General features: G+C 60.6%; 1 long non-coding RNA gene across 1 annotated transcript; it reads right to left on the bottom strand.

Moving 5' to 3' along the window:
* Nucleotides 1-1,107: 1,107 nt before the first annotated feature.
* On the bottom strand, nt 1,108-7,319 carry LOC119876719. The gene is made up of 2 exons (XR_005365481.1): nt 6,694-7,319; nt 1,108-6,548 (listed from the first exon to the last, which is right to left on the bottom strand). It is a non-coding gene; the product is annotated as an uncharacterized LOC119876719 (long non-coding RNA).
* Between the last annotated feature and the right edge of the window lie 377 nt (nt 7,320-7,696).

The following is a 7,696-nucleotide window of genomic DNA, read 5'->3' as shown; positions in this document are numbered from 1 at the left end:
ATAGACTGAAATTATACATTCTCACAGCACAGATGGGCTGGTCTGTCATTACGACTGCTGGGTCCTTGTTGGAACACACAGCATATTTCAATTGTGGAGTTGACAATTTCAAAGACCTGAGGTCAAAATAAACAAGTTGCATTTGTGTAGAAAACAGTCCTGGGATCCTCTCGTCCGTCCCCTGAACAACTCGGTAGAGGAGCAACCATCACTTTCATTAGATTAGAATTTAAATGTCGTTTACATCTTTGCCTTTGAAGGCTCCGAATGCCCTACGTTAGAGGACCTGAAATGTTTTAATTAATTACCAATTTTTATGCTGTTTGGCAGCTTGGACAGCATTACCCCTAGATTTAAATCCAAAATTGTGGGGTTTGGGATTTGAGATCTTTGAGATCTTCATTAAATCTCTCGCTGTTCTGTGTCGGCTTACGTAAAATCGTTTTGAGATGTTTATGAAAAATCAGATGACAAATATTTTGTGTGGTTTAAAGGTGCGTGTAAATATACCCCTCCTCCTCCTGCCTCCAAAAAAAATAAAAATAAAAACATTCAACAGGTAAATGACAAAAAGTAGCTGTAAACTTAAAAAAAAAATTATCTCACCGAGATAACAAGGTGCAGAATTTATTGGCTATCATCATGCGTGAGGACAGAGAAGTTTTACAGCCACAATAATTTGCACACGGCAACTGTTTATTTTGTGAATTTGCTCACGTTATGATGTAATCCGTTCGGAGGGTGATTCCCCACCGCACGCCACCCCTCCCCTCATTTTGAAGTGATTGCTTCTGCTTGTCCTGAATCCCGGATGCCTACTTTCTGTGCCCTGCTCAGCCTCTGGGTCCACCTTCCTGCACCCAGGCCGGTAGCCTGCACTCAGGGCTTATGGCTGCACCTGAACCAGACCCGGGCGCCTCCCTCTGCCGACTCCTGCAAGCTCCAGAGACCCCTTCCGTGTGTGGATGCAAGTGCTTTATTGCGGCCTGTGTATTTTAAAGCACGTACCTGTTGGTGGAGATGTTTGGGAAAACAGGAAGACCGAAAAGTTGATGAAATTTGCCAGGGCTCATGGGAGCCGCTTTCCCTAGCGGTTCTGCTCTTGGATTCTTTTTTTTTTTTTTTTAACCACTCCCTCCTTTCCCGTTTAGTCTTTCAGCCTATTGACCCCAGTCTTGGCATCAGACCTGTATTTACTAGCAGCCCCGAGAACACGGCGCTGGGCTGGGCGCTCTCAAAGAGTAGGCAGAGCAGAGCAGCCGCCGCCCTGGGAGCCAGAGCCAGCCACCCCGCTCAGGCGGCAAAGCAGAGCGCAGACCAGCAGGAGCTCCGGCATTGAGGCCGGGCTTCACATTGGGTCGGTTTTATTTCCTGGCCGTGTTGATGGAAGGCAAGTCATTTCCGCGCTCCGGGCCCCCGGTTTCCCCATCTGTAAAATGGGGGCAGTAAGTGTCCCGGCCTCGTAGAAACACATGGAATGCACTTAGCGTGGCCCCCCGGCCCTTACAGAGTGCCCCGCACCTGCTGGGAAGCCTTGGTTCATCGCTGAGTCTCAGAAATGCCTGCCAGGCGGGGGCTAACGCGGGCTCCATTCGGCCCCGGGGAGGCACTGAGCCTGAAGCTGGGTCCCCAGATTGAACCAGCTGATGATGATCGGGGTGGGATTCAGACCTGGGCCTCCAGAGCCCGTGTTCGTGCTGCGTGTCCACGCGGTGGCCAGGTGTGGACGGTGTGCCTCGGCCGGGGCCTGTGTGCCACGGCATGTGCATGTGACGTGCACACACGCGTAGTGTCCTGTGCTTTGCCTGGTACGTCGGTGGTTTGCAGAGGTGCATGGGCATTTGGAGGCACCATGCCTGCTTGGGGCACTGAGCCGCGGAGCCCGAGGGCCACCCCGGGACGCCTGCCAGGCACCCCCGCCCCCCCGCCCCAGGGGTCATCTTCCGCAGCCCAGGGCCGGCCAGAGCTGGTCGGACAGGGCACCCAGCTGCCAGGCTCCTGGGAGGTGAAGGAAGGCCCTTTGGCCAGGCTGCCTACGCGCTGGGACCTGGCCAGGCACGGTGCGCTCTCCTTGGAGGGGCGGGCTGTTCCAGGCACCGGCCATTTGCAAACTCTGAGGAGTGGAAGTGAGCCTGTGGGCCTGGGAGAGGAAATGGCGGCGCGGGCAGGCCCAGAACAGGATCCGGGAAGGCGGCCGAGGCAGGGGAGCGGCCGGAAGGCCCGGGTGGGCCGGTTGGTGCGCGGGCGGCCCTCCTGCAAGAAGCGGCCAGCAGGGCTAGTCTTCCCGGGCAGGGCTGCGTGTGTGCACGTGTGCACCTGCGTGGGGGGCTCGGGCCGCCGAGCGGCCACCCAGAAGCTTTAGCAGCCCAGCTACCTCGTGGGACCTGGTGGGCATCGGGGGCATCTGATGAGGCTGGTGAATGCCCAGCACATCTTTGATCCCAAAAAGCCTTGATGAGAGTGGTATTTACCACGGGCCTCGGTTCTCTGTCTTTAAAGTCAACGTGGCCGCATCAGACTCGGGAAACGGTCAGACAGATGAGAGCCTGTCTGGGAGGCCCGGGTGGTTCATGTGTCCCCTCAGTGGGGCCGCCTCTTAGGTGGAGACCAGAGGCCTGGCCTCTCAGGTGAGCTGCCTACCCATCCCAGCCTCCCAGCCTCAGTTTCCCTGTCCATAAAGCAAGGAGATCAATCCCACCACAGGTTTCTCGTGGCATCCGTGGTGATGTCACTCACCATTCATCCCTCCTTGATGGGGAGCAGCGGGTGGGCCCTGGGAAAGGGTCCCCAGCCTCTGGTCCTCAGGACTCTGGCTCCTGGGTTTCTCGAGGGGCCAGTAGGGAGGTAGAGGCCAGGCCCACAGACCCTGAGAGTGGAGCCGCCGGGGGAGCACGTGCTGGGGAACCTCTGGCCCAGTTTCCTGGGAGCCCGGCCCTGCTTCAGGATTCCTGCACTGGGTGTGCCCGCACTTCCGGCCCAGGCGTGGGCGGAGGGGTCCTGGAGGCAAGAGGAGTTCCCGCCGTTCTCACCCGCCAGAGCCTCCCGGTTGTGCAGCTTCTCTCAGCTCGATGGGACGAAGACCTTCACCTGAGCGTGGCATGTGGCATCAGGCAGGTGGCCCCCAACCTGCTGGCCATGCACAGGCACACGCGACATGGAGGTGGCTGCCTGCAGCCGCAGCGCCGTGGGGCCTGACGCGGGGCAGAGAAGGTGCCCTCCAGCCTGAGCCTCTGTGGTTAGGGTCACCCGAATATTAAGTCGCCTGTTGCCAAGAACTTTGGAGGCGCTCGGCACCTGATGGGTGGGCCTCAGTCCTGGGCGCTCCAGCGCCAGAGGTGAGCCCCGTGCTCCAAAATGCAGTCGTGCTCAAATGGCCGAGCCCCGGGGCTGCCCACCCCACGTGGCAGTGCCGGCGGTGGCTCTGGGAAGCAGCTCCTTGGGGAGGCCCTCTTGGCCCAGGCAGCGTGGCAGGCCAGCACGGCCTTCGGGATACCACGGGGGAAAGGATCGGCTGCCCCAAGGGAGGGTCAGCGCACGTCCAAGGCCACACGCATGACCTGGTTTCTTGGGGTTTGGGGGACCAATCCTTTGTTGACCTATTAAGCGCCATGCTCAGGGCTGCATACTTTGATTTACCCTCCCCCCCTGCTTTTTTAAACATCCATTTTATGATGCAGTCGGCCTCATTCTACTTCATCTAACGTCCTGTCAGAGCCAGCGTGTGCCCGCGCTGCTTTGGGGCTGGAATGTGGTGCAGACAGGATGGCTGCGGGCCCTGCCCATGTGGAAGGTGTTAGCGGTTTGCTGTGTGAGAAAACCAAGGCTCAGAGAGGCTAGGGAGCATCGCCAGAGCCACACAGCTTGGGAGTAACAGCCTGGAGCTGAAGCAGGTCTCTGGGTGCAGGCCCTATGCTCTCCCCACGCCGTCCCCACGCTAGTGAGAACAGCTGGATGGAAGACCCCTTTCTGTTATGTATGGGGTCATGGATGCTGACCTTGGTGGGTTCCCAGACACGCAGGGCCAGGTTGGAGTTCTTCTGCCCGAGGAGAGAGCCAAGATTGCCTCCATTGCTTCCCTCCCAGGGGTCATGTCGTGCTGGTTCTGAGGGGTCTCCCAAGGACCCGTCTCTGGCTGGGTTGCCGGTACCCCAGCATCTGGGGCCTGCTGGTAGGGCCCGCAAAGCCCCCATGCCCTGCTGGGGCGAAGGCTTCAGGCCTCTGTGGCTCTGGGTGCTGGCTGGCCCTGGACGGTGCGCGGCGCGGCAGCAGGCACTAGGAACGGGTGAGCCAGGATGTCATCCTTGCTCTCAGTGCTCCTGCAGCAGGGAGTCGTACCAGGTAGCGGGCCCAGGTGGCCTACGGCTTTCTGCCCTCAAACACTGGGGATAAAAGCCTTTGGGAGATACTGTGAGAACCTGGAACAGGCAAGACCGTTTTGGAGCCTTTCATGTTCTTAAAATGGCCCTTTCTTCCCTGTGCCAAATTCACAGCCTTGCACTGGGCCGGGAGCCTGTGGTGTAGGTGACCAGCCGGGGGTTTTTTGCAGGTTCTTCACGTGGGGGCTGGCTGTAGACAATGCTGTGCACCTGACGGGCCTGGACCCCTTTCTCATGGAGATACTCATACCTTGTGCTGAGGTGGACAAGGTGGGCTATCGGCACCTGTGAGGCCTGCTCCGCGGCAGTGGTCTCAGCTGGAGGGGGGATCCCTCAGGTCAGGGCTGGGCAGAGGTGCTGAAGTACCACGTACAGGCCGGGATAAGCTCCCGTGAAAGCAGCTCTCTGCAGGCAAACGGGACGGGGTCACGTTGTTGGAGGAAGCCTGCCGTGTCCGTCCATGTGGCCCCCTGTGGCACTTGTGTCCCCGATCCTGTGAGTTGTGCCCCAACATTGCTCAGAGCTCGTCCGATTCTCGAGGGCCCCTCTCAGAGAGGCTAGGGAGCCTGCTCTGGGCAGGCCCTGGCTCGGGGTCCAGCAGGCGTCAGCACCATCCAGTGACTGGATCAGGCCGCTCTTGTCAAGTCCTGGGTCCTCTGCTAGAGGGCGAGAGCCAGGACACGGCGTCCTGTCCGTCCCTCGCTCACAGGCTCAGGGACCTCACTTAGCAAACATGGGCGCCCTCCAGGAGGCCCGGGCCTGTTGGTGCTGGTGGGGGGTGCTGGGCCCAGCTGCATGGGGAGCAGAAAGTTTGCCAGGAGCACCCAGCGCCCGCCCAAGGAATCCAGGAGGCCTCCCGGAGGCGGCGGATTCAGCCCTGGGCTCATCATAGCCTCCAGCCCGGGCCTGCCACGTCCCAGGGCCCTGCTGCCAGGCGAGCGCCGCCCCTCCCGCCAGCCCTGCACAGGCCACATCTGCTGCGGCCGCTGAGCCAGAGCTCCACCTCCTGGGCTCCATCCCCATGGAAACCACGGGGGGGGGGGGGGGTTCCTGCTGCATTTGGCCCGCTGACTGGTTTCCATTAGAGCCAGCCTGCTTTCCTTGAGGTTCACGGCTTCTCCCTGAGTTTGCTTTCGCACATACTGAGCGCCAGCCTTCAGTGCCCTGGGCCACGGGACCACCGGGTGGAGAGAGGGTCCACGGGGCCTGCGACGATGCGCCACGTCCCCCACCCCACGCAGGGCCGTGGCTGCTCTTACCTTGGCCGGCTGTGGGCTCACACCCTGTGCTTCCTTGCCCAGAGCCCCCCACCGGCTCCATCCTGGCTGAGCCATAGAATCACCATGTGTGCAGCTCTCAGGAAGCCCCTTCCTCCGTCTGGGCCTCAGTTTACCCATCTGTAAAAGCTAGAGGGTTCAACGGTTTCTCCAGGTGCTTGGCTGTGCCAAACAGGAGGCCGGAACAAAACCGAAAATGAAGCGGAAGCACAGCCAGCTCTCCCGGGGTCACCATTCTGGGGCTTTTGTTTGTTTTCGAAGAGGAATTTTTTTTTTTCAAGGGAAGGAGTCATGGAATCTGAGCAGAGATGGCTGTTGGAGCGCCAGTTGGAGCCTGTGGGCCCAGGGCTTGGGAAGGCCCGGGCAGCTGTGCCCGCAGGCTCCACCTGGCATCTGTGGGGTGCCCAGTGACCTGGCTGTGAATGCGGTGAGCAGAGGCATGAAACGTGCCCGTGACAGAGTCCAGAGAGCTCTGGAAAAGTACCCGGGAGGCTTCCGGAGGTCAGAAATGTGGGCAGAAAATGAGATCCAGATTTAAAAAAAAACCCGGCTGGCTCATCCCCCCGGGAGGGAGGCCTAGGAGAACATTGCCTCTTGTTGACTTTGAAATGCTTGCCCAGGGCTGGTCCACGGCGGCCCCCGGCCCCAGCCTGAAGCCCTGGAGGAGGTGCTGCCCTCCCCTCTGCCTCTCCTGAGGTGGGAGTTGTCCCGGAGATGATGGGGGACCCTCTGAGGACCCCTGCCCCACCTGCCTTCTACTGGGCCCTGCTGCTGTCCTGCGGGGCCACTTTCCAGCTTACGTGCCTAGAGCAGAGCCTCGGAAGCGGCAGGCCTTCGCAGCAGCCGGGAAGGATTCGGGCAGACTTCGCTCCTCCTTGGGCCTCAGTGTTCTCACCTGTGACATGGGGAGAGGAACACAGTCCTGTTGCGGGCACGTGGGGGTTCGGTGAGATTTGGGGTCGGGCTGGACCAACAGTAGTGGTGGTGGCATCAGAACTGCTCCCCCGCGGCATCCTCACTGAGAACGAAGCGGGCCGCACCTGCCAGATTGCCACAGACCCCGGCGGGGTGACGCTCGCCCAGCCCGGCCCCGGGGAAAGCTGTTGTCACGGTCATCGGGAACTGGGTGCTGGAAAGGCCAGGGGAGCCGGTGCAGTGGCATCGCAGCTTCTTCAGCCGGGACCTCACTCCATGTTGGGCCTGCCTTCCCGGGGAAGCCCATGGCCGCCTGGCTTTGCCGACAGATCTCGAGGGCGGGAGCGGCAGCCGATGGACAGCGGGGACAGTCAGCACAGCTCGAAGGTTGGGCATGGTGGCATTTCTAGCTTTCTGTCCCGGGCAGGAAGGGGATGTGGGTTTGGACGGTGGCATGCTGGGAGCCATCCAGCCTGCCCTCCCTGGTGGAAGTAGGCCGGGGAACCAGCTTGCAGAAGTAGGCTGTGGCGTGGCTGAGGGTGATTTAGACATGCGGGGAGACCGGGATAATGTAGGAAATGAAGGAAATTTCCCCAGGGAAAGGGGGAAGAGAAGAAAGAGGAGCTTAAGTGCCCAGATAATTATAAAGCCTGGCGTGGTGATTTATGGCAGGCAGGCCGGCTCCTCTGGTCTCCACCTCCCCTCCCATCTCCGTCCCTGGTGCCCCCAGAGACCCGCTGGTGGGGGAGGTGGTGAGGCCAGCGGGCGCCGCCCAGCACCCAAGCTCTGCTTTGTGTCCTGGGGACAGAGCCCCTCTGTGTGCCGAGCCCTGATGTCTGCTATCTGGGGCGACCTCACAGAGCAGTGAAGCTGCCAGCCGGGAGGCCGAGCCCCCCACACGGAGGAGCCCAAGCCAGACAGGCCAGCCCACGAGAAGGGTGACGGGTCAGGGTGGAGGCCGTGCCCTCTCCGTCCTGGTGCCGTGGGGCGTGGGGGCTGGGGCCACGGAGTTGGGCAGAAGCAAGGAGGTGCGTTTCTCTGGCTCCGGAGCCACGTGGCTCTAAAACCAAATGAGGACATAGCTCGCCACCCTGGCCCGGGTGCGAGGGAGGCCGGGGCCGGCCCAGG

The sequence above is a fragment of the Canis lupus genome, chromosome 10 (genome assembly GCF_011100685.1).
Source record: "Canis lupus familiaris isolate Mischka breed German Shepherd chromosome 10, alternate assembly UU_Cfam_GSD_1.0, whole genome shotgun sequence".
NCBI classification, from domain to species: domain Eukaryota; kingdom Metazoa; phylum Chordata; class Mammalia; order Carnivora; family Canidae; genus Canis; species Canis lupus.
The sequence above is the reverse complement of the archived record's forward strand: the minus strand, read 5'-3'. Positions and strand labels throughout refer to the sequence as shown.